General features: G+C 45.6%; 1 protein-coding gene across 1 annotated transcript in view; it reads left to right on the forward strand.

Moving 5' to 3' along the window:
• Positions 1-16,807: 16,807 nt before the first annotated feature.
• Positions 16,808-23,922, forward strand: part of LOC144511228 (organic solute transporter subunit beta) — a 33,661-nt gene continuing 26,546 nt past the window's right edge. Inside the window, exon 1 of the mRNA XM_078241324.1 lies at positions 16,808-17,096. The gene's annotated coding sequence lies outside the window, so the exon portion shown is untranslated. The remainder of the gene's footprint in view (positions 17,097-23,922) is intronic.

A 23,922-nucleotide genomic window follows, 5' to 3' on the forward strand; every position in this document is an offset into this window, starting at 1 on the left:
CCGCTCCTACTTTCTACATTTCTATGTAATGATAGTAGAGGCCCTGGATATTCGTTCAATGGCTCATCAGGAATCTCTCCCAATCAATCTCACCCACTCTTCCCACTTCTCTTTGAAAGTGTGTTTGATGGATTTGCAGCTTGGTATTCAACCTATTTGGCCAGCAAGTTCTTGGTGGAGGTGGGAAGAGGTCTCAAACCTGGAGCCTCTGGCTCAAAGGCAAGGGCACTACCCATTGCGCCATGAGACTTGTGATTACATTGCACTGGACTAATAATCCGGAGACCTAAACTGTTGCAAGCATGAGTTCAAGTCCTCAACCTGGCAGCTGGGGAGTTTAGGCTCGGTTACTGAAATAATCCTGGAGACAAATTTTCAATTGCTGTCTGAATTGGAAGAGTCGGCCATTCGGCCCCTCAAGCCCACTCCACCATGGCTGATCTTCTACCTCAATGCTATTTTCTCACACTGGGTGGGATTTTATGGCCTCGCTTGTCCTGAAACTGTAAAATCACACCCAAAGTGAATGGAACTTCCCATTGTCTGCCCCACGCCCGCTCTGATCCCCTTGGTGGGCGGTGCCACTCTGTCCATATCTTTAATATCTAAGAAACTATCAATCTTAAAGGTATCAAGGGGTATGAAGATATAGTGGGGAAGTAGGGATGCAGGTTCAAAGGGCCAAATGGCCTAACGCAGCTTCTATTTCTTTCTGTTTGGTGTGACAGGAGACATTTCTGGCTCATATCCCTCATTAAAAGACATTTTCAACATCTTGTGCTTATATTTGTAATAAATTGATGTTTCATTGTACGCCTATTTGCTCTGATGGGACTGTGTGAAGTATATATTCAAGAGAGAGGTGAGGAATTTCTGTTTCTCTCAGAGGGTGGTAAGCCTCTGGAACTCTCCTCCTCAAAAGGCAGTGGAAGCAGAGTCTTTGAATGTTTTTAAGGCTGAGATAGATAGATTCTTGATAGGTAAGGGGTTGAAAAGTTATTGAGGGTAGGCGGAAATGTGGAATTGAGGTTACAATCAGATAATCCATAATCTTATTGGATTAGGGCTGAGTAGCCTACTCCTGCTCTTAATTCATATACTATATGGATGAATATGTCAACTCAGCCAAGAGTTCTATTGGTGAATGTCTTAGGTGGCACAGTGGTTAGCACTGTTGCCTCACAGCGCCAGGGACCTGGGTTCGATTCTAAACATAAGAACATAAGAACTAGGAGCAGGAGTAGGCCATCTGGCCCCTTGAGCCTGCTCCGCCATTCAATACGATCATGGTTGATCTTTTCGTGGACTCAACTCCACTCACCATAATCCTTGATTCCTTTACTGTTCAAAAATGTATCTATCCTTGCCTTAAAAACATTCAATGAGGTAGCCTCAACTACTTCACTGGGCAGGGAATTCCACAGATTCACAACCCTTTGTGTGGAGAAGTTCCTCCTCAATTCAGTCCTAAATCTGTTCCCCCTTATTTTGAGGCCATGCCCCCTAGTTCTAGTTTCACTTGCCAGTGGAAAAAAACTTCTCTGCTTCTATCTTATCTATTCTCTTCATAATCTTATATGTTTCTATAGATCTCCCCTCATTCTTCTGAATTCCAATGGGTATAGCCCCAGTCTACTCAGTCTCTCCTCATAAGCCAACCCTCTCAACTCCGGAATCAACCTAGTGAATCTCCTCTGCAGCCCCTCCAGTGCCAGTATATCCTTTCTCAAGTAAGGAGACCAAAACTGTACACAGTACTCCAGGTGTGGCCTCACCAGCACCTTTTCCAGCTGCAACATAACCTCCCTGTTTTTAAACTCCATCCCACTCGCAATGAAGGACAAAATTCCATTTGTCTTCTTAATTACCTGCTGTAATTAAGGCCATAGGTGACTGTGTGGAATTTGTACATTCTCCCCGTGTCTGTGTGGGTTTCCTCTGGGTGCTCCGGTTTGCTCCCACAATCCACAGATGTGTCAGTTAGGTGGTTTAGCCAAGGCAAGTGCGAGGGGTTGTGGGGATAGGGTGAACAGTGGGGAGGGGAGGAGGATGGTGGATCTAATTGCTGTAACAATTGCGCTTTTGATAGTGTGTGATTTGGTCAGTTGATGGTTTAGTGACTGCACAAGAGGAAGATGGCCAGTGATGTTCTCATCAAAATCGCAGGTTCATATGGCCAGTTGTTTTCATAGGTTTACCCAATCCACTAGATGGAGTACTGTACATCGGGAGGGCAATCAGCTTGTTGGAGTAATATGAGCACAGCCAATTAAATCCAATAGAAATGGTTCTGCTATTAGTCAAGAACAACATTGGCACCAGCCATGGGGAGTCTGTAAGTCCGATTATCTTCTGCGCTCAATCAGCTATTTGAAGAAACAGAACGGAAAGCGCCAGTTGGAAAAAAAGGGAGAGGAATACAAAATTATCGAAGAAAATTTAACCCAACATTTATCCAAAGACATGCGGGTTAGGTGGATTGGCCGTGCTAAATTGTCCCTTAGTGTCAGGGGGACTAGTGGTGTAAATAAGTGGGGTCATGGGGATAAGGCCAAGGTGGGAATGTTGTCAGTGCAGGCTCGATGGGTCGAATGGTCTCCTTTTGCACTGTAGGGATTCTAAGAATATTGTATCAATCTATTAATATTACTGGCAAGAACTTGCTATGCAAGTATTGCCATCTAACTATGCAGAATGAAATGAGAGCGTCGCCAACTTCATACAAGTTTTTGGTTTTATTTATTTCAGGTTTGAAAGATTGCACGGCACACTGGCACAGTGGTTAGCACTGCTGTCTCACAGCGCCAGGGATCCGGGTTCAATTCCAGCCTCGGGTCACTGTCTGCACATTCTCCTTGTGTCTGCGTGGATTTACTCCGGGTGCCCTGGTTTTCTCCCACAGTCCAAAGATGTGCGGATTAGGTGGATTGGCCATGCTAAATTGTCCCTTAGTGTCAGGGGGACTAGCAGGGTAAATACGTGGGGATACGGCCATATTGGGATTGTTGTTGGTGCGGGCTCAATGGGCCAAATGGCCTTCTGTACTGTAGGGATTCTATGATTGCAAATTCCAATAACGCTTTCTGCGCTCTGACCCTATCCCCAATATTACCTCATGCTGTGTAGTCACAATACCCTCCAACCATCCTCCTCTGACTCTGAACAATCTCTCCTTCACCATCTTTCGATTAGGTGCTTTACTTGTGGATTCAGCCTCTAGTTTAATAATTTCAGACCCTGATCTCTGCCCCTCATTTCTTTCCTTTTCTTTTGCATGTTACCTGTAGTAATCCCATCTTCCAACTCCACAACCCTTCATTCACAAAACGGGAAAAGTCGTATCTGTGGCATACGACGCAAGTCCAAGTCCGGGGACCTACAGAATAATGGTCTGGGTTGCGGCAGTGTGTTGTAAGCTCCTTCTGCTTGTTTCCCATAGGGGGAGCCCCTGCTTGCCCAATAGGGGAGTAAATACTCCACAAAACCCACAGGAAGATCTATCGATGCTCCCCCATGTCCTTCGTGGCCACCATAACATCTGGCCTCTCTGTCTCCATTTGTGGTGATAAACTGTCCACTAGTATCCATTACAAGGCCACCGACTCCCACAACTACTTGACTGCAGCTTTTCACACTCCACTTCCTATAAGGATCATCTCATTCTCTCGGTTCCTTCGCCTCCGCAGCATCTGTTCTGATGATGCCATTTTTCAAAATAGCGCTGCCGATATCATAGAAATCATAGAATCCCTACAGTGCAGAAGGAGGCCATTCGGCCCATCAAGTCTGCACCGACCACAATCCCACCCAGGCCCTACCCCCACATATTTACCCGCTAATCCCTCTAACCTACGCATCTTAGGATTCTAAGGGGCAATTTTTAACCTGGCCAATCAACCTAACCCGCACATCTTTGGACTGCGGGAGGAAACCGGAGCACCCGGAGGAAACCCACGCAGACAATGTGCAAACTCCACACAGACAGTGACCCGAGCCGGGAATCGAACCCAGGACCCTGGAGCTGTGAAGCAGCAGTGCTAACCACTGCGCTACCGTGCCTTCCTTCTTCCTCAATTGTGGTTTTCCACCCACTGTGGTTGACAGGGCTCTCAACCGCGTCCAACCCATCCCCCGGGCCACTGCTCTCACCCCCTCCCCTCCCTCCCAGAAGCAGGATAGGGTCCCCCTTGTCCTCACTTTTCACCCCACCAGTCTCCGCATTCAAAGGATTACCCTCTGCCATTTCTGCCAACTGCAGCATGACACCACTACTCAACACATCTTCCCCTCACCCTCCCCCCCTCGTCAGCATTCTGCAGGGACCACAATAAAGAAAGAAAAGGTAGAGAACAATAAAAAATTAAATGAAATGAAAACGAAGGATAGGGTAATCAAACAATAAATGCTGGTTAGCCAGCGACGCCCGTGTCCCATGAATAAATTTTTTTTATAAACGTGCGTTACACTCTACCAGTCTATTGTTCATGAACAGCACTTGACTGGAAATTTTTTGAGCAGACCCAAACATTCCCTCAACATCAGCAACATCTTTTTAGTAAAATACTTCAGGAGGGGAAACATATAGGCCGGGATTCTCCCAAAAAAATCCTAAGTCCCCAATTTGTGTGAAAATGGGACTAACTCCCTCCAATTTTTTTAGCGGGATTTCCAGAATGAATCTCCCACACTCTGTGCATCACAGAGAGCCCAAGCGAGATTCCCTCTGAAAATCAGTGGGCGCGGCCAATTCCCATCCGAGAGGTCAGCAACATAGCACTGAGCGGGCCACTGAGCGGGCCACTGCATGTGCCGGTCTGTCAGCGCAGAGACCGGAGCATGCGCAGTGGCCTCCCCCCTCATTGCCGGCTAGCCTCGCAACCCCCATTGCTGGCTTTCCGACCCCCCCCCCCCCCTAAATCCCCTCTTGGACTTCCCTGGGCAAGCACCGATGTCACCTTCCCCCGGCCAGCCCCGATCTACCCGACCCTCCATCTGGCCAGCCCCCCTCCATCTGGTCAGACTCCTGATTCCCCCCCTCCCGGCAGTCCCGACCCCCACCTCTGACAGCCCCAACCCCTTTCCCTCAGGCAGTCCTGATCCGCCCCCCGCCCTTCCCCCCCACAAGGGCAGTCACGGCCTACCTCTCCCCCCCTTTTCTGATTGGCATTCAGTGCCTAATGGGTTCCACAGGGATCTGTGCCAGGACTCCAATTGTTCACATTATATATTAATGATTTGGAAAAAGGAACTGAATGTATTATCTCCAAATTTGCAGATGATACAAAGTTAAGTGGGAGGGTGAGCTGAGAGAAGGATGCAGAGATGCTTCAACGTGATTTGGACAGGCTGAGTGTATGAGCATCTGCATGACAGATGCAGTAGAATGAAGATAAATGTGAGGTTATCCACTTCAATAATAGGAAGATAGATTATTACTTGAATGGGTGTAAATTGAGAGAGGTGGATACTTAATGAGATCTTGGAGTCCTTGTGCATCAGTAGCTGAAAGTAAGCGCGCAGGTACAGCAGGCAGTAAAGAAGACAAATGGTATGTTGGCCTTCATAGCGAGAGGATTTGAATATAGGGATAGGGATGTTTTGTTGCAATTCTATAGGGTGTTGGTGAGGCCACACCTGGAGTATTGTGTGTAGTTTTAGTGTCCTTATCTGGGGAAGGATGTCCTTGCCATAGAGGGAGTACAGTGAAGGTTTACCAGGCTGATTCATATGAGGAGAGACTAATTTGGTTAGGATTATATTCATTGGAGTTCACTAGAATGAGAGGGGATCTCACTGAAACTTATAAAATTCTAACAGGGTTAGACAGGGTAGATTCAGAAAGAATGTTCCCAGTGGTGGGGGAGTCCAGAACTAGGGGTCATAGTTTGAGGATAAGGGGTAACCTTTTAGAACTGAGGTGAGGGGAATTTTCTTCACCCAGAAGGTGGTGAATGTGTGGAATTCACTACCACAGAAAGTAGTTGAGGCCAAAACGTTGTCTGATTGGAATTGGTAGGGCTAGGGAACCGTGGTGCACCAAAAAAGTTTCTTTGTTGGTTAAAAAGAAAAAGGAGGCTTATGTTCGGATGAGACGTGAGCACTCGGGTAGTGCACTAGAAAGCTTTAGATTGGCTAAGAGGGAGTTGAAGAGCGAGCTTAGAAGGGCTAAAAGGGGACATGAGAAGACTTTGGCGGATAGGGTTAAAGAGAATCCTAAGGCGTTCTATAGGTATGTCAAGAACAGAAGGTTGGTTAGGGCAAGTTTAGGGCCAGTTATAGATGGCAGAGGGAAGTTATGTGTGGAACCGGAGGAGATTGGTGAAGCATTGAACCAATATTTCTCTTCGGTGTTCACGCAAGGGGACATGAATATAGCTGAGGAGGACACTGGGTTGCAGGGGAGTAGAATAGACAGTATTACAGTTGATAAGGAGGATGTGCAGGATATTCTGGAGGGTCTGAAAATAGATAAATCCCCTGGTCCGGATGGGATTTATCCAAGGATTCTCTGGGAGGCAAGAGAAGTGATTGCAGAGCCTCTGGCTCTGATCTTCAGGTCGTCGTTGGCCTCTGGTATAGTACCAGAAGATTGGAGGTTAGCGAATGTTGTCCCATTGTTTAAGAAGGGGAACAGAGACTTCCCCGGGAATTATAGACCGGTGAGTCTCACTTCTGTTGTCGGCAAGATGTTGGAAAAAATTATAAGGGATAGGATTTATAGTTATTTGGAGAGTAATGAATTGATAGGTGATAGTCAGCATGGTTTTGTGGCAGGTAGGTCGTGCCTTACTAACCTTATTGAGTTTTTTGAGAAAGTGACCAAGGAGGTGGATGGGGGCAAGGCAGTGGACGTGGTATATATGGATTTTAGTAAGGCGTTTGATAAGGTTCACCATGGTAGGCTTCTGCAGAAAATGCAGATGTATGGGATTGGGGGTGATCTAGGAAATTGGATCAGGAATTGGCTAGCGGATAGGAAACAGAGGGTGGTGGTTGATAGTAAATATTCATCATGGAGTGCGGTTACAAGTGGTGTACCTCAGGGATCTGTTTTGGGGCCACTGCTGTTTGTAATATTTATTAATGATCTGGATGAGGGTATAGTTGGGTGGATTAGCAAATTTGCTGATGACACCAAAGTCGGTGGTGTGGTAGACAGTGAGGAAGGGTGTCGTAGTTTGCAGGAAGACTTAGACAGGTTGCAAAGTTGGGCCGAGAGGTGGCGGATGGAGTTTAATGCGGAGAAGTGTGAGGTAATTCACTTTGGTAGGAATAACAGATGTGTTGAGTATAGGGCTAACGGGAGGACTTTGAATAGTGTGGAGGAGCAGAGGGATCTAGGTGTATGTGTGCATAGATCCCTGAAAGTTGGGAATCAAGTAGATAAGGTTGTTAAGAAGGCATATGGTGTCTTGGCGTTTATTGGTAGGGGGATTGAATTTAGGAGTCGTAGCGTTATGTTGCAACTGTACACAACTCTGGTGCGGCCGCACTTGGAGTACTGTGTGCAGTTCTGGTCCCCACATTACAGGAAGGATGTGGAGGCTTTGGAGAGGGTGCAGAGGAGGTTTACCAGGATGTTGCCTGGTATGGAGGGGAGATCCTATGAGGAGAGGCTGAGGGATTTGGGATTGTTTTCGCTGGAAAGGCGGCGGCTAAGAGGGGATCTTATTGAAACATATAAGATGATTAGAGGTTTAGATAGGGTGGATAGTGATAGCCTTTTTCCTCTGATGGAGAAATCCAGCACGAGGGGGCATGGCTTTAAATTGAGGGGGGGTAGTTATAGAACCGATGTCAGGGGTAGGTTCTTTACCCAGAGGGTGGTGAGGGATTGGAATGCCCTGCCAGCATCAGTTGTAAATGCGCCTAGTTTGGGGGCGTTTAAGAGATCCGTAGATAGGTTCATGGACGAAAAGAAATTGGTTTAGGTTGGAGGGTCACAGTTTTTTTTTTTAACTGGTCGGTGCAACATCGTGGGCCGAAGGGCCTGTTCTGCGCTGTAATGTTCTATGTTCTATGATTTCAAGAAGTAATTAGATATAGCCCTTGGGGCTAAAAGGATCAAGGGATATGGGAGGAAGGGGGATCAAGGTATTGAATTCGATGAATAGCCATGATCAAAATGAATGGCGGAGCAGGCTCGAAGGGACGAATGGCCTACTCCTGCTACTAGTTTCTATGTTTCTATGCAGGACTACAACTCAGAATGCCCCCAATGACTGCTCACCTCCCTGCTGCTCAATCTCTTCACCTGAGACTGCTTCCCATTGGGTTGGCCAGGATACACCCTGGCATCTAATCACTTGCCCAATTTCTGCTATCTAGGTGGGCAATAAACACTGGCCCAGTAATGATGCCAACATTCTGTGGCTGAATAGAAAAGAAACTGAGTAGACAACCATGGCTCACCATGGGCTTCTCTGAGCCTCAGCTCCATGGCTTCATAGAGAAATCAACAGCCTCTTTAGCTTCACTAAGCTGAAAACAACTGCTCCTCAGACAACCCATCCCAGCGTTCCCAAGCTGATCGTGCATGGAGCTAACAACTGCCCTCCAGCCTATTCTGCCCCAACTGACCCACGTCCTTGTGAAATCTTGGTCAGTCTTTGTTCTGAGGCTGGGTGTGATGTATCAACGCTTGGTACGTTTTGGACCTTAAATGTTACAATATCCAATTTTGGCCTGCAGCAAGCGCGCACAAAATCCAAAAAGTATAGATTCCCTCTTACAGCCCCAAGTCCTGAGTTCCTTACTCCAAAGCCCCAAAGATTAACCTTAAGTTTCTGAAATCTCCAGAGCAATCCTGCCAACCCAGACTAGCAGACGGTACAATTGCGTCACCAACTTGCTGCGCGTTCTGGGTGCAGGGTCAATCCCCTCCCCCAACCCGCCTCCAACTTTGTGCGTTGTAATGTAACATTGCAGACTGAGAGTGTGCGAGCGTTCCATTCTGCAATGTCACCGAGTGAGAGGGTGGAATGTGGCAGAGCAGTTTAAAATTTGCTGCCATACCTTTATAGTGGTGGTTGGCTCTCTCCTGCCACTGATTTTTTTTAAAAAGGTTTATTTTTAACCAAAAGTGGGTTTTGCATTGAACTGTCCTGGTGTGCGTGTGTCTCCTCAATGCTGCTCTGTTCTGGAATCAGGTCTACATGCGAAGAATTAATCGACTCAGATAAGTAAAAGGAACACCAGAAGGCTGGAAAATGACATGGAATCCACTTCAAAATACATTGTGGCAGCAAGAAATCAACAATTTAAATGAATGACTTTGTGACAAAGTGTATACACAATATTTCAACTTAGTCTGCACTGGAGTCCATCAATGCAGTTTTATAAACACTTTCATCCATCTGTCGAAGCTTCTGTGGAGATTTTGACCCTTAACTGTCAGCCACTACTTTACAGTAGTCGGAAAGCACTGTCATCACTCCAGCAGTGAATTCTTTGTTGACGAGACCGAAGGAGAATTATTTATTGGATGAGGCAACAGAAAGGTCTTATGGTTGCTTCAAACCTCCTCCGTATCCTGCTGCACCATGGTGGCACGGTGATTAGCACCGCTGCCCTCACAATGCCAGGGACCCGGGTTCAATTCCCGGCTTGGGTCACTGTCTGTGCAGAGCCTGCATTTCTCCCCGTGTCTGCGTGGGTTTCCTCCGGGTGCTCCGGTTTCCTCCCACAGTCAGAAAGATGTGCTGGTTAGGTGCATTGGCCGTGCTAAATTCTCCCTCAGTGTACCCGAACAGGCGCCAGAGTGTGGCGACCAGGGGATTTTCACAGTAACTTCATTGCAGTGTTAATGTAAGCCTACTTATGACACTAATAAACACACTTTAAACCCTGCTCTTCGATCATCTTCGTTCTTACTTTCAATGTAATAAATCTTATGTTCGAATCTTCCTTTTTAAATCCCTTCATGCCTAATTTTTTCCTATTGCTATAATCTCCTCCAGCCCACATCCCCCTTTCCCCTGCCCCAAGCTTTCCATTCACTCCATCATGGGCTAGCATGTCTTCAGCTGCCCAGCTGCTAGGCTTTGGAATCCCTCCTTGAACTCTTGTCTCTGTCTCCCTCTCGGCCTTTAAGACGTTGCTTAAAACACATCTATAATCAATTATTTAGTGATCCCTCCTGCCAGCAATTTGGTGAGATATTTCTTTAAGGGTTTGGATTGAAAAACCAGCCTTGCTATTTTAAATTGGCAGTCCAGATTTTTAAAGGCAACTTCATATCTTCTTCCAGGCAAGACATTGCAATAAAGAAAAGAGGAAACATTTTCGTTCTCAGGTTTATGTGAAATGATGTAACATAATGGTTAATCGGAACTTCCCTCTCAGGTAAGTGGCAGGTGGTAATCTTCGTGTTTGATGCATTTATTGCTTAAAAGATAAACCTGAATACCTAAATTGAAATGCAGTTAAAACACGACAGGTACAACCAAAAACTGTAAATACAGCTGACCTGGAGGTTTTCAGATTGGCGACTGAGTTTAATTATCGTGCTATAGTACAACATAGAAACATAGAAACTAGAAGCAGGAGTAGGCCATTCAGCCTTCGGCCCTACTCCACCATTCATGTTGATCATAGCTGATCATCAAATTCAATATCCTGATCCCGCCTTCCCCCCATATCCCTTGATCCCTTTAGCCCCAAGAGCTATATCTAATTTCTTCTTGAAATTACACAGCATCTCAAGGTGCCCCGAGTAATTTTTAAAGTTTACAGTTTATTTATTAGTGTCGCAAGTAGGCTTACATTAGCACTGCAATGAAGTTACGGTGAAAATTCCCTAGTCGTCACACTCCGGTGCCTGTTCGGGTACACTGAGGGAGAATTTAGCTAGTCTCCCTGACACGAAGGGGCAATTTAGCATGGCCAATGCACCTAATCAGCACGTCTTTTGGACTGTGGGAGGAAACCAGAGCACCCGGAGGAAACCCATGCAAACACGGAGAGAACATGCAGACTCTGTACAGACAGTGACACAAGCCAGGAATTGAATCCAGGTCCCTGGTGCTGTGAGGCAGCAGTGCCAACCACAGCACAGTGGTTAGCACTGCTGCCTCAAAGCACCAGGGACCCGGGTTCGATTCCCGGCTTGAGTCACTGTCTGGGCGGAGTTTGCACATTCTCCCTGTGTCTGCGTGGGTTTCCCCTGGGTGCTCCAGTTTCCTCCCCACAGTCCGAAGGCATGCTGGTTAGGTTATTGGCCATGCTAAATTGCCCCTTCGTGTCAGGGAGACTAGCTAGGGTAAATGCATGCGGTTATGAGGATAAGGCCTGAGTGGGATTGTGGTCAGTGCAGACTTGACGGGCCGAATGGCCTCCTTCTGCAATGTTAGATTCTATGACTGTGCCACCAGTAATTCAGAGAGTTCTGGTAGCCACAACTTGTTAATTGCTCAGTCGCAGCTTCCTTCTTTTTGCTCATCATGGGGTTGCCATTTCTTCTACGGGCTGTTTATAACAAAGACATTTAGAAATGACATTTATAATTTTGCTACTTATATTGCACAGTAGAAATCTCTCCATAACCAATCCCCCCACCCTCCCAATTCTCTCTGTGAACCCACAGGCCATAGTCTCCCAGATGGATGATTATGGTAAAGTGTAAGAGTGGTAAGTGTAAGCTGTCAAGAGGCGCACTGTACACTGTGTCACAACATTGAGGGCATTCACCCCTGTAAAGTCGTTTTTTTGATCAGGATTGCAAAACCTCCAACCATGTCTCAATTTGAGTCAATTTTTTATTTGGTATTGTAAACCATCAAATCTTAGATTTGGCAATATTAACCCGTGTCAATTGTTCTTAAGTGAACAGTGGGACCTTGTTCAAGGATACAATGATAAAACTATTGCAATCAGTTCTGTTAATAACTCAATGAGCGAAACCAAAAGAACTTAGCTCTTTATTTTGTCAATTAAAACACGACTGCTCCTAACTTGAAACTTCTAGTGGATTGGAATGATTAGTTAACTAAAAGGTGACATGTGTCATCACCTGTAATCGATGGTGGTCCCGTCTCATGCTATTTTGAGGGAACAGAGCTTTGATTCCAATCTGAATGATTTGGTATTTTCAAAATCTGCCCTGGCATTTATCTGTTCATGGAAGCTGGCCATTAGTAACAGAGACTATTCGAAATGCAGTTTTGCAGTCACCTTAGAACCATTAATAAAGGCTTTCACTATGAAATGGAGACTGAGGACATCGGAGAAGACATCCCAGGCCACTGTTGCACTGCTGTTCAGGGCTGCTTACAGAGATTATTGGAGTAATACTGATTCCTTTTCACCTTTTCTGTAAGGTATATAATTAAAGACACAAAATGGAACAGATGGCATGTGTGTATTTGCGTGTTTGTTTGTGTATGTTTGTATGCGTGTGCATATATGTTTTTCTCACAGAGTCACAGAACAATGCAGCATGGAAGCAGGCCCTTGGGCTCAACTGGTCCATGTTGACCATGATGCCCTCCCACCTGGTCCCAATTGCCCGTGTTTGTGTGTGTGTGTTTCTGTGTGTTTCTGTGTATGTGTGTTTGTGTGTGCATGTTTGTGTGTGTGTATTTCTCTGTGTGTGTGTGTTTCTCTGTGTGTGTTTCTGTGTGTGTATATCTCTGTGTGTTTGTGTGTGTGTATTTCTCTGTGTGTGTGTGTTTCTCTGTGTGTGTTTCTGTGTGTGTATTTCTCTGTGTGTGTGTTTCTCTGTGTGTGTTTCTGTGTGTGTGTGTTTCTGTATGTGTTTCTGTGTGTGTATATCTCTGTGTGTTTGTGTGTGTGTATTTCTCCGTGTGTTTGTGTGTGTGTGTTTCTGTGTGTGTGTTTCTCTGTGTGTTTCTGTGTGTGTGTGTGTTTCTGTGTGTGTGTTTGTGTGTGTGTATTTCTCTGTGTGTTTGTGTGTGTGTGTGTTTCTGTGTGTGTATATCTCTGTGTGTGTGTGTGTTTCTGTGTGTGTTTCTCTGTGTGTGTTTCTGTGTGTGTGTTTCTGTGTATGTTTCACTGTGTGTGTTTCTCTGTGTGTGTTTGTCTGTGTGTGTTTCTGTGTGTTTCTCTGTGTGGGTGTGTTTCTGCATGTGTTTCTCTGTGTAGGTGTGTTTCTGTATGTGTTTCTGTGTGTGTATATCTCTGTGTGTTTGTGTGTGTGTATTTCTCCATGTATTTGTATATGTGAATCCTGGCCAATATCTCTCATTTTAAGTCACTCATCTCTAGGATATGGAGGGATATGGGCCAAATGTGGGCAATTGGGACTAGCCTAGTGGTAAAAACTGGGAGGCATGGACAAGTTGGGCTGAAGGGCCTGTTTCCATGCTGTAAGCCTCTATGACTCTATAACCAACATCAGTCCTACTTGCAGGTCATGTACCGGACTCCTCAGTCACCTGAGAACTCATTTTTAGCGTGAAAGCAAGTCACCCTCCACTCTGAGGGACTGCCTAAGAGAGAGAAAGAGGGAGGGGTGTAAAAAGGTCTTTGGGATCAGGGGCAGCTGCTCTGTGGGTCAAGGACAGTCAGTGATCACTTGATGACGAGCCTGAGGGGAGAAGTGACAGGGCTCTGACCTGACAGGAGGAGGTTGGGAATGGAGTGATTTGTGCCATGTGAGACCTGTATGAGGTAGATGAGAGGTCACACGACAGCAGGTTATACTCAACAGGTTTATTTGAAATCACAAGCTTTCGAAGCACTGCCCCTTCATCAGTTGAATTGGGGACATATCCCTGGGAGGAATGTTGTAGATCCCAATTGCAATGGGATTTTGATCAATTGGGCCAGTGGGCTGACGAATGGCAGATGGAGTTTAATTTAGATAAATGCAAGGTGATGCATTTTGGTCGATCAAACCAGGCAGGACTTACTCAGTTAATGGTAGGATGTTGGAGAGAGTTATAGAACAAAGAGATCGAGGGGTACAGGTTCATAGCTCCTTGAAAGTGGAGTCACAGGTGGACAGAATGGTGAAGAAGGCATACGGCATACTTGGTTTCATTGGTCAGAACATTGAATACAGGAGTTGGGACGTCTTGTTGAAGTTGTAAAAGACATTGGTAAGGCCACACTTGGAATACTGTGTACAGTTCTGGTCACCCTATTATAGAAAGGATATTATTAAACTAGAAAGAGTGCAGAAAAGATTTACCAGGATGCGACCGGAACTTGATAGTTTGAGTTACAAGGAGATAAGGAGATCGGCATTTAGAGAGATATGGACCAAATGCGGGCAATTGGGATTAGCGGGGTTTAAAAAAAAAAGGCGGCATGGACAAGTTGGGCTGAAGGGCCTGTTTCCGTGCTGTAAACCTCTATGACTATGAGAGACTGGATAGACTGGAACTTTTTTCTCTGGAGCGTAGGAGGCTAAGGGGTGATCTTATAGAGGTCTATAAAATAATGAGGGGCATAGATCAGCTAGATAGCCAATATCTTTTCCTAAAGGTAGGGGAGTCTAAAACTAGAGGGCATAGGTTTAAGGTGAGAGGGGAGAGATGCAAAAGTGTCTAGAGGGGCAATTTTTTCACACAGAGGCTGGTGAGTGCCTGGAACAAGCTGCCAGAGATAGTAGTAGAGGCGGGTACAATTCTGTATTTTAAAAAGCGTTTAGACAGTTCCATGGGTAAGATGGGTATAGAGGGATATGGGCCAAACGCGGGCAATTGGGACTAGCTTAGGGGTTAAAAAAGTGGGCGGCATGGACAAGTTGGGCCGAAGGGCCTGTTTCCATGCTGTAAACTCTATGACTCTGTGACTCTATCCTCCCCCTACAATGTTGAGACTCCAGCAACTTTGACAAATTCCTTCTTCAATGCTTAGGTTGAGGCAATGTGTCTTAAAAACTCTTTTTTAACCATTTTAGGAGTGGTGTATGTGTATGTATGTGTGTGCGTGCATGGTGTGTGTGCATGTGTCCATCTGTTTGTGTTTAGCACTGGGATGTTGCAATTATTAGTCTTTCGGGCGACTGAGGAAAATCAAAGGATTGAATCAAAACTTACTTGTGTGAAAAAATGACACTCTGTTTGGTTTAAAAGTTAGCACATCAGAACCATATGTCATCTTCTGCTAACATTAACCCGCACTTCTGCTATCAACTCTTGAGACACTGAGGAATAATAAAAGCACTTGAGGGTGGGGGAGAAATTCATTCACCTAGAGCCGGTACTTTGCCCGTTCCCTGGAGGCAAACAGTAGGGGTAATGTTATCAATGTGCTGCTTTCTCTCGAGGAAATTGGCATGGTGCCACCAGTGCTTCCCGAACAAATTTCCTTGCTTTCCCCGCCAACCACCTTCGCCCCTCCCTCTCCCACAACTAGCTGTGCCTGTACTCACTTTGCACCACCCCCTCCTGCCAACACCACCCCCCCCCTCCCCCCCCTCCCAACCACCAGCTACCCTTCCGAGACCACAAGGATATCTTGATCCAGAAGTTGCCTGCAGTGATGGTGTGTGTAACCGGGCCAGATTTTATACTCTCCCAAGACGCTATGCTTTAATCCGCTCCTGAATACTGCTGTATGTATTTTCTTTCATAGGAATTGCAGTTAAAATTTTTCTTTTATTTATTAATGTCACAAATAGGCTTACATTAACACTGCAATGAAGTTACTGTGAAAATTCCCTCGTCGCCACGTTCTGTGGAGGAAACTCAAAGTGCTTTCACATCCCCAGATCCCCTTCATCTGAAGTACTGTATTTGTTTAATGTATGTCTTTTGTTTCTTGTATCGTTTGCATGTTTTATAACAAAACTGGTTTCGGAAATAAATTTTATTATGCTTTAAATCTTGAGTTTCATTGACCTTTGCGAAAGATATTAAATAGAATTACTTTTTAGTATTTCTAAAGTAATCCGGCCACCGAAAACAAAATTCCCCACTTCAAAATAGGCATAGCAGAAGGCCATTCTGCCCATTTAATCCATCCTGGCTCTTTGTGGAGACATCAGCTGGAATCTTACCGCCCCACCCGCCATGGGAATTGAAGTGGGTGAGGGGCGGACAATGGAAAGGTCCGTTGACCTCGCGTGAGATTTTACAGTTTCGGGATGAGCGAGGCCGTAGAATTCCGCTGATTGCTGTGTGGAACCTAATGGCATGAATCCAGGATCCAGCCTATACCGTAAGGTGAATTGACTGGGAGAGGGACCTCAATGCAGCATAACCCCATCAGTCTGAAACAACCATGATGTGGAGTTGCCGGCGTTGGACTGGGGTAGGCACAGTAATAGTCTCACAACACCAGGTTAAAGTCCAACAGGTTCATTTGGTAGCACGAGCTTTCAGAGCACCGCTCATCTGATGAAGGAGCGCCGCTCCGAAAGCTCGTGCTACCAAATAAACCTGTTGGACTTTAACCTGGTGTTGTGAGATTACTTGCTCTGAAATATCCAGATTAGGTTCGTTCCAATCTAGCGAGGGAAGGCTGGAGTGTGAGTTGAAATCTTCAGGGTACTGTGGCGTTGTGTCTTTTACGGAGGGAAGGTGTTAAACATCTGTAATAGCAGAACATGCCCTGCTGGTTGAGTAATAGTGAGATAGGCAATGAAAGGAATTCTAGTTATTCAGTAAACCGCTGACAAGGTCAATGACACTTTCGGAATAAACCTAATGAACTCTTTCTTATTAACCGCGGGAGCCCCAGAAGCAGCAAAGGAAAGTTGATTCAACTGAGCAGCCCTGGGGAAACAGTCTTTCTCTCTCACTCAACAAAATGTTGGTTTCTGGGCAGAGAAACGATTACAAAGTTTAAATTGGAAGTAACTGAGGTCTGTGCGAGGTTCCAGTGAAAGTCGAAGAACGGCTCACAGGAAAGTCCTGATCAAACCAGTGCAATTTTTTTAAATGACCATTTTGAAACACAAACTCGGTGAAAGGGACATTCCACTTCCAGCCCTTGGAATTATAATCAGGGATTTCTAGTCTCCACCCATTTCCCGAGTATTGCTGCTCTGACTCCTCTTCGTGGTGAATGAACTGCAGACTAGAAACCCGGAGAGAAGTGAGCTCGGTTATTTAGATCAGTGTTCAGGAGCACACTGACATTTGGGAGCTTGCAGCCTGAGAGGTGACCTGGTGCCAGAAGCAAAGGTAAGGAAGCCACTTTGCCTCCCGTGTTTGGGAAATTATTATTGGGGGAAAAAAAACGAATCATCTGAGATGTTTGGGCCATGGTGCCAAATCAGTCAGCGGGGTAGTGGAGGAGTGTCAAGTGTATTATTCTGTTTAGCATTGTGAAAGTACATTAGAATGCCAAGATCAAGAATATTGATCCAATGAGTGGAATTTTTTTACTGGGCAGGAGGGGGCATGTTGCAAAATTCACATCACCCAGCCTGCCTGTCCACACTTGTCAGGGATTTTGTTTGGTAATGCAGAGTTAAAGTTTAAAGTTTGTTTGTTTATTAGTGTCACAAGTAGGCTTACATTAACACAACAATGCAGTTACTGTGAAAATCCCCTCGTCGCCACACTTCGGCGCCTGTTCGGGTACACTGAGGGAGAATTTAGCATGGTCAATGCACCTAACCAGCACGTCTTTCGGCCCATCGAGTCTGCACCGACCACAATCCCACCCAGACCCTATCCCCATGACCCCATGCATTTACCTTAGCTAGCCCCCCGACACTAAGGGGCAATTTAGCATGGCCAAGCCACCCAACCTGCACATCTTTGGACTGTGGGAGGAAACCAGAGCACCCGGAGGAAACCCACTCGGACACGGGGGAGAACGTGCAGACTCTGTGCAGACAGTGACCCAAGCCGGGAATCAAACGTGGGATCCTGGCGCAGTGAGACAGCAATACTAACCACTGTGCCACCCCAGCAAAGTAATTCATTTTGGTAGGAAGAACATGGGAGCTGTGATGCAGAATGAAGGGTACAAACTGAAAGAAGGGGTGCTTTGTTTGAATAAACCACTGAAAACTCGGGGTGAAATGAACAGATTAACAGAAACGGGCCAAATGAAACAACATGTTGAATAAGGTGAGGGCCCCTCAAAGGTGCATTGGGACATTGGTGACACAGTGGTTAGCACTGCTGCCTCACGGCGCCAAGAACCTGGGTTCGATTCCCAGCTTGGGTCACTGTCTGTGTGGAGTTTGCACATTCTCCCCATGTCTGCGTGGGTTTTCTCCTGGTGCTCCCGGTGTCCTCCCATATTTTGAAAGATGTGTGGAATTAAGTTGATTGGCCATGCTAAATTGCCACTTAGTGGCAGGGGGACGAGTGGAGTTAATATGTGGGGTTATGGGGATAGGGCTTGGGTGGGATTGTGGTCGGTGCAGACTCGATGGGCCGAATGGCCTCCTTCTGCACTGTAGGGATTCTATATGAGGAGAGACTAAGTTGGTTAGGATTATATTCACTGGAGTTTGGAAGAGTGAGAGGGGATCTCGTAGAAACTCATAAAATTCTAACAGGATTAGACAAGGTAGATTCGGAAAGAATGTTCCCGATGGTGGGGGAGTCCAGAACTACGGGATCATAGTTTGACGATAAGGGGTAAGCCTTTTAGAATGAGATGAGGAGAATTATTTTTCTCTGAGGGTGGTGAACATGTGGAATTCACTACCACTGAATGTAGTCGAGACCAAAATTTTCTGATTTCAAGAAGAAATTAGATATAGCTCTTGGAAGCTAAAGGGATCAAGGGATATGGGTGGATGGGGGGAATCAGGATATTTAATTCAATGATCAGCCATGATCACAGTGAATGGCGGAACAGGTTCAAAGGGCCAAATGGCCTACTCCTGTTTCTATGTTTCTACTGTCACAAACCACAGAAATCTTAAAGGAAACCTTTCAAACTTTGAATTAAAATGTAGGGGAGGCGATGGCCTAGTGGTGTTATCGCTAGACTATTAATCCAGAAACTCAGCTAATGTTCTGGGGACCCAGGTTCGAAACCCGCCACGGCAGATGGTGGAATTTGAATTCAATAAAAAATATCTGGAATTAAAAATCTACTGATGACCGTGAAACCATTGTCGATTGTTGGAATAACCCATCTGGTTCACTAATGTCCTTTAGGGAAGGAAATCTGCCGTCCTTACTTAGTCTGGCCTACATGTGATTCCAGAACCACAGCAATGTGGTTGACTCTCAACTGCCCTCGGGCAATTGGTGATGAACAGTAAATGCTGGCCAGCCACCAATGCCCATCTCCCACGAATGAATTAGAAAAAAGATGTAGATCACGGGGTCTGCAATGCCCTTCAGCCTCCCCCACGGTGCCTATTGATCATGGAATGACCTGCAGTTTTATGTGCACAAATCTTTGAAGGTGGCATTGGAAGGTGAGAAAGCGGATAACGAAGTAAATTGGATCCTTTCTTTTATAAATAGGGGCCTGTTCTGACAAACCTGCAATCACACTGGTTCAGCCTCAACTGGGGAATTACATCCAGTTCCAAGCAGCCCAATTTAGGAAGAATGGGCATGCATAAGAAAGAGAAACATAGAAACTAGCAGCAGAAGTAGGCTATTCGCCCCTCCGAGCCTGCTCCACCCTTCATTATGATCATGGCTAATCTTCAGATTCAAATCCTGATCCTGCCTTCCCCCCGCCCTCCCCCCAATATCCTTTGATTCCTTTAGCCCCCAAGAGCTATTTCTAATTTCTTCTTGAAATCACACAACGTTTTGGCCTCAACTACTTTCTACGGTAGTGAATTTCACAGATTCACTACCCTCTGGGTGATATTCACCACTCTCTGGGTGATAAGAGAGAGGGAGAAGAAAAGATTCACAAAAATAGTTCCAGGGTGAGGAACTTCAGTTACCTGGAAAGGCTGGAGAAGTTGCGGCTGTGCTTCTTGAGGAAGGGAAGATGTTAGAGATCTTCAAAATCGTAAAAGGTCTAGAGAGAGTAGCCAGGGAGAAACTTCCCGTTGGCGGAAGGATTGAGAGGCAGAGGAGACTGATTTAAGGTGTTTGGCAGAAGAAGTGAAGGTGAAATGAGGGAATTTGTTTTGTGCGGTTAGGATCTGGAATGCTTCGAGTGTGTTGGAGGCTGCTTCACCCGTGATCTTTAAAGGAGAATTCAGTCATTATCTGAAGAGAAAAGATGTTCAGGGCTACAGGGGAAGTATGTGGGTGGCCACTAGATGAGCTGCTCTCACAAAGGGCCAGCACAGACACAATGGGTCAAATGGCCTCCTTCTGTGCTGTAACCATTATATGAAAATGGGATTTTGGAGGACACACAGATGGTCACATTTGGATGGGAGGTTACAGTGCAGCGTGGAGTTAGTCATAGAGGCAGGGACTACTCAACAATGAATAAAAGGAGGGAGGACTGTCATATTGTCTTGGGGGGGGGAGGAGGAGGTGGAGGAAGCAGTATTGGAGCATTGCATTGCATTGCAAAGTCTTCTGGGTTGAAGCATCAAACCATTGACCAAGATATAGGGAATCTCGAGTCACACTAATAGAAGCACCCTTCACCTGAACGCACGTGATCCTGGATTTGGCTTACAAATCACCTTTCTCACAAAGAACAAACTCATCCAAGAGGCTTGTAGCACAGAGATGTGTCCTTTCTCTCCTCCTCGCCTGGAAGACAAATCGCCATTGGCAGCACAATGTCTCTTTGCACTGTACACCCACTTCTTCAGTCTTAATTTCATCAAGACACTGGAATGCAAGAAGTCTGTGTTCAGTCATCAAACATTTCATTATATTGAGCCAATACAACTGAACACAGCCATCGTATATGCCATCCAAGTGCGCCACAAAGTGAAACTACTGACATGGCACCTTGCACTCGTGGCTGCCGCTACATGGCTAAGATTGGAATGAAAGCAGGCCGCTGCTCATTTGTGTATGTCTGTGGCTGAGATGCCCACGGTGGTGGGTCTTCGATGTCGTGGTGCAAATGGCTGTCCCACCTGCTTGCCACTCTCTGCCATTCCAAAGAGTCTGGAACACACATTAATGGCTGCCAGGTACTCTTTAAATCGGGTGTCAAAATCGGGCCTGCCACGTCTGACTTTCACCTCACTGTGTCAATCACCCCTAATTGGTCAGCGAGCATGTCATCAGGCCAGTATTGGGTCGCCTCCTTGAAGACTGTGTTGAACGGCGAGTGCTGACGTGGAGCAGAGTCAGAACCTGGAAGTGATCGCGACATCAAGGGCCTGACCCTGAAAAGAAAATCTAACCCAATGATATTTTTTACAATTAACTCAGCAAACTGCAGATGAGGATCTTGACTCCTATTCATAAGTTCATAAGATATAGGAGCAGAATTAGGCCATTCGGCCCATCGGGTCTGCTCCGCTATTCGATCATATGCTCCTCATCCCCATTTTCCTGCCTTCTTCCCATAACCCTTCAACCCATTACCAATTAATTGCAGCAAAGTGATGCAAACACCACATCTGAGGCAAATACTTCTATCTGATTCACTGAATAGGTTGAACAAAGCACTGGAGAAAGTTGTCGAACTGTTGAATATCATAATCCAGGTGCAAGAACATGACCTCATGGCCTGTGAGGAATCATTGTGTAGGCCTCAACGAGAGTAGTGTTCAATTATGGATGCTGCTTTTTAGGAAGGATGTCAAGGCCTTGGAGAGGATGCTGCGGAGATTTGCTGGAATGATACCAGGGATGGGAAACTTCTGTCTTGTGACAGGACCAGAGAAGCTTGGATGGTTCTATTTAGAACAAAAAAAATTTGAGCAAAATTTAAGAGAGGCGTTCAAAATCGTGAAGGATTTTGATGGAGTAAATAAGGATAAACTGTTGCCATTGGGATGGGAGATGGTTGCAGGAAGATGCCAACTTAAGATAGCTGGCAAGTGAAGCAGAGAGAAGGGGTATGTGGAGCATGGACGACTTCATGTACTGGCACACATTTAATGTCTGGAGGCAATTGGGAGGGATTGAGCTGCAGGGCTTAGCAAGGCATAGCAGGGTGGGTCATCCAGACAGCTGTAATAGCACTTCAACAGTAAATGCAGTATTATTATTTGGAAGTCTCAGTCAAAAATTCTTCCACAACTGCAACCATTTTAGTCCCTCATTCAAGTGCGGACTCAGCCATTTAACATGTATGGAGGCACTTCAGGAAAATTTGTATCTTTGTTCTGCCCCCCTGCCAAATATTTGGGTTCCCCAGTCACCCCTGTAGGTGGGACACTTTTTCCTGTTCCCACCAGCATTCTTTAAATGACTCGTATGTCTAAATTATAAGAGGAAACCTCCACAACTTTGCTGGGGCGTTTTTCCCATTCCACCACACTCATGCCAGTGTTGAGGACTCTCTAGAAATCGCCAGGGGATTGCAGTGACTTATCCAAATGCACATTGCAAAACAGCTACGGCGTGCTTGTTAATTCTCCTTCCATGTGTCTTCTCTGGGAGCAGAAGCTGCCAACAAACTGATGGAGACTGTTAGTATCATAATGTGATCATAAACATTGACCTTTGAGTGAGTCAAATTTCTTGGAAGCATTTTGAAGGATGGATGACAGTTGGGATTGATGGTTTTGGAGATGTCATTAACCTTAAGGTTACAAGGGAGTTGGAGGCCACGTTTTTAATGTTGGCTAACTTATGCAAGTGAGCAATGTCATTGCTGCCTCTGAATTTCATAGATATTCATCTTCCTGCCTGCTGCAATGTACATCACAGCATTATAAAGGTATGACAGTGAATGATACAATGAGAGGTATGAATCTTGTGGTTATATCAGAATGCACTCTGCTATTACTTTGATCAATGTGTCATGAGAAGGACACAATAATCGCATTTGCACTTACTTCAACGTCGTTAAAAGTATGCTATAAAACAGCCACTAGTTTAATTCCATCACTGTGAAATATGAATCCTTCCACATAATCTCACTTGGCATTATCTGACAAATTGGGGAATACAGCATTTTGTATTCCCGGCTTGAGTCACTGCCTGTGTGGAGTTTGCACGTTCTGCCCATGTCTGTGTGGGTTTCCTCCCACAGTCCAAAGATGTGCAGGTTAGGTGAATTGGCCATGCTAAATTGCCCCTTAGTGTTGGGGGACTAGCTAGGGTAAATGCATGGGGCAATGGGTGGGTTTGTGGTTGGTGCACACTTGATGGGCCGAATGGCCTCCTTCTGCACTGTAGGTTTCTATGATTCTTATAAGTACAGATGCACTGTCATAGAATCTTACAGGATCCCTATAGTGCAGAAGGAGGCCATTCGGCCAGTCGAATCTGCACCGACTTTCTGACAAGAGTATCTTACCCAGGCCCTCTCCCCCCTACATTTACCCCATACATTTACCATGGCTAATCCATCTAAACTACACATCTTGGGACACGAAGGGACAATTTAGCATGGCCAATCATCCTAACCTGCACGTCTTTGGAGTGTGGGAGGAAATTGGAGCATCCGGAGGAAACCCACGCATACACAGGAAGAATGTGCAAATTCCACACTGACAGTCACCCGAGGCTGTAATTGAACTCGGGTTCCTGGCACCATGAGGCAGCAATGCTAACCACCATGCCACTCCATTGAGATATAATGCATGATGCCTTTTTTATCTCACGGCTCATGTGCAACCATGTGTAACTTCTTTTTCAAGGTTGCAAAATGTAATTGCTGTGCCTTCCTCAGATCAGTTAGAATCTATTTTTCTGAGGTTAAATAAAGTTTGAAGAAATAAGTATATCTGGACTTACTCTCGGATCTGTCAGCCTGTAAATCACTTGCAGCTGAAAGGATAGCAATATTGTGTTTCAGATGTTATGTAAAAGTTAATTCCATAAAGTCTTTCAGGGGCACTAATCTAAAATCTGGATTTTCTCCTATTAATTCTATGAAACAGAAGCTGAGTAATTAAATACAACAGTAAAGTTTATTTATTAGCCACAAGTAAGGCTTACATTAACACTGCAGTGAAGTTACTGTGACATTCTCCTA

Source organism: Mustelus asterias, chromosome 24 (genome assembly GCF_964213995.1).
Source record: "Mustelus asterias chromosome 24, sMusAst1.hap1.1, whole genome shotgun sequence".
NCBI classification, from domain to species: Eukaryota; Metazoa; Chordata; class Chondrichthyes; order Carcharhiniformes; family Triakidae; genus Mustelus; species Mustelus asterias.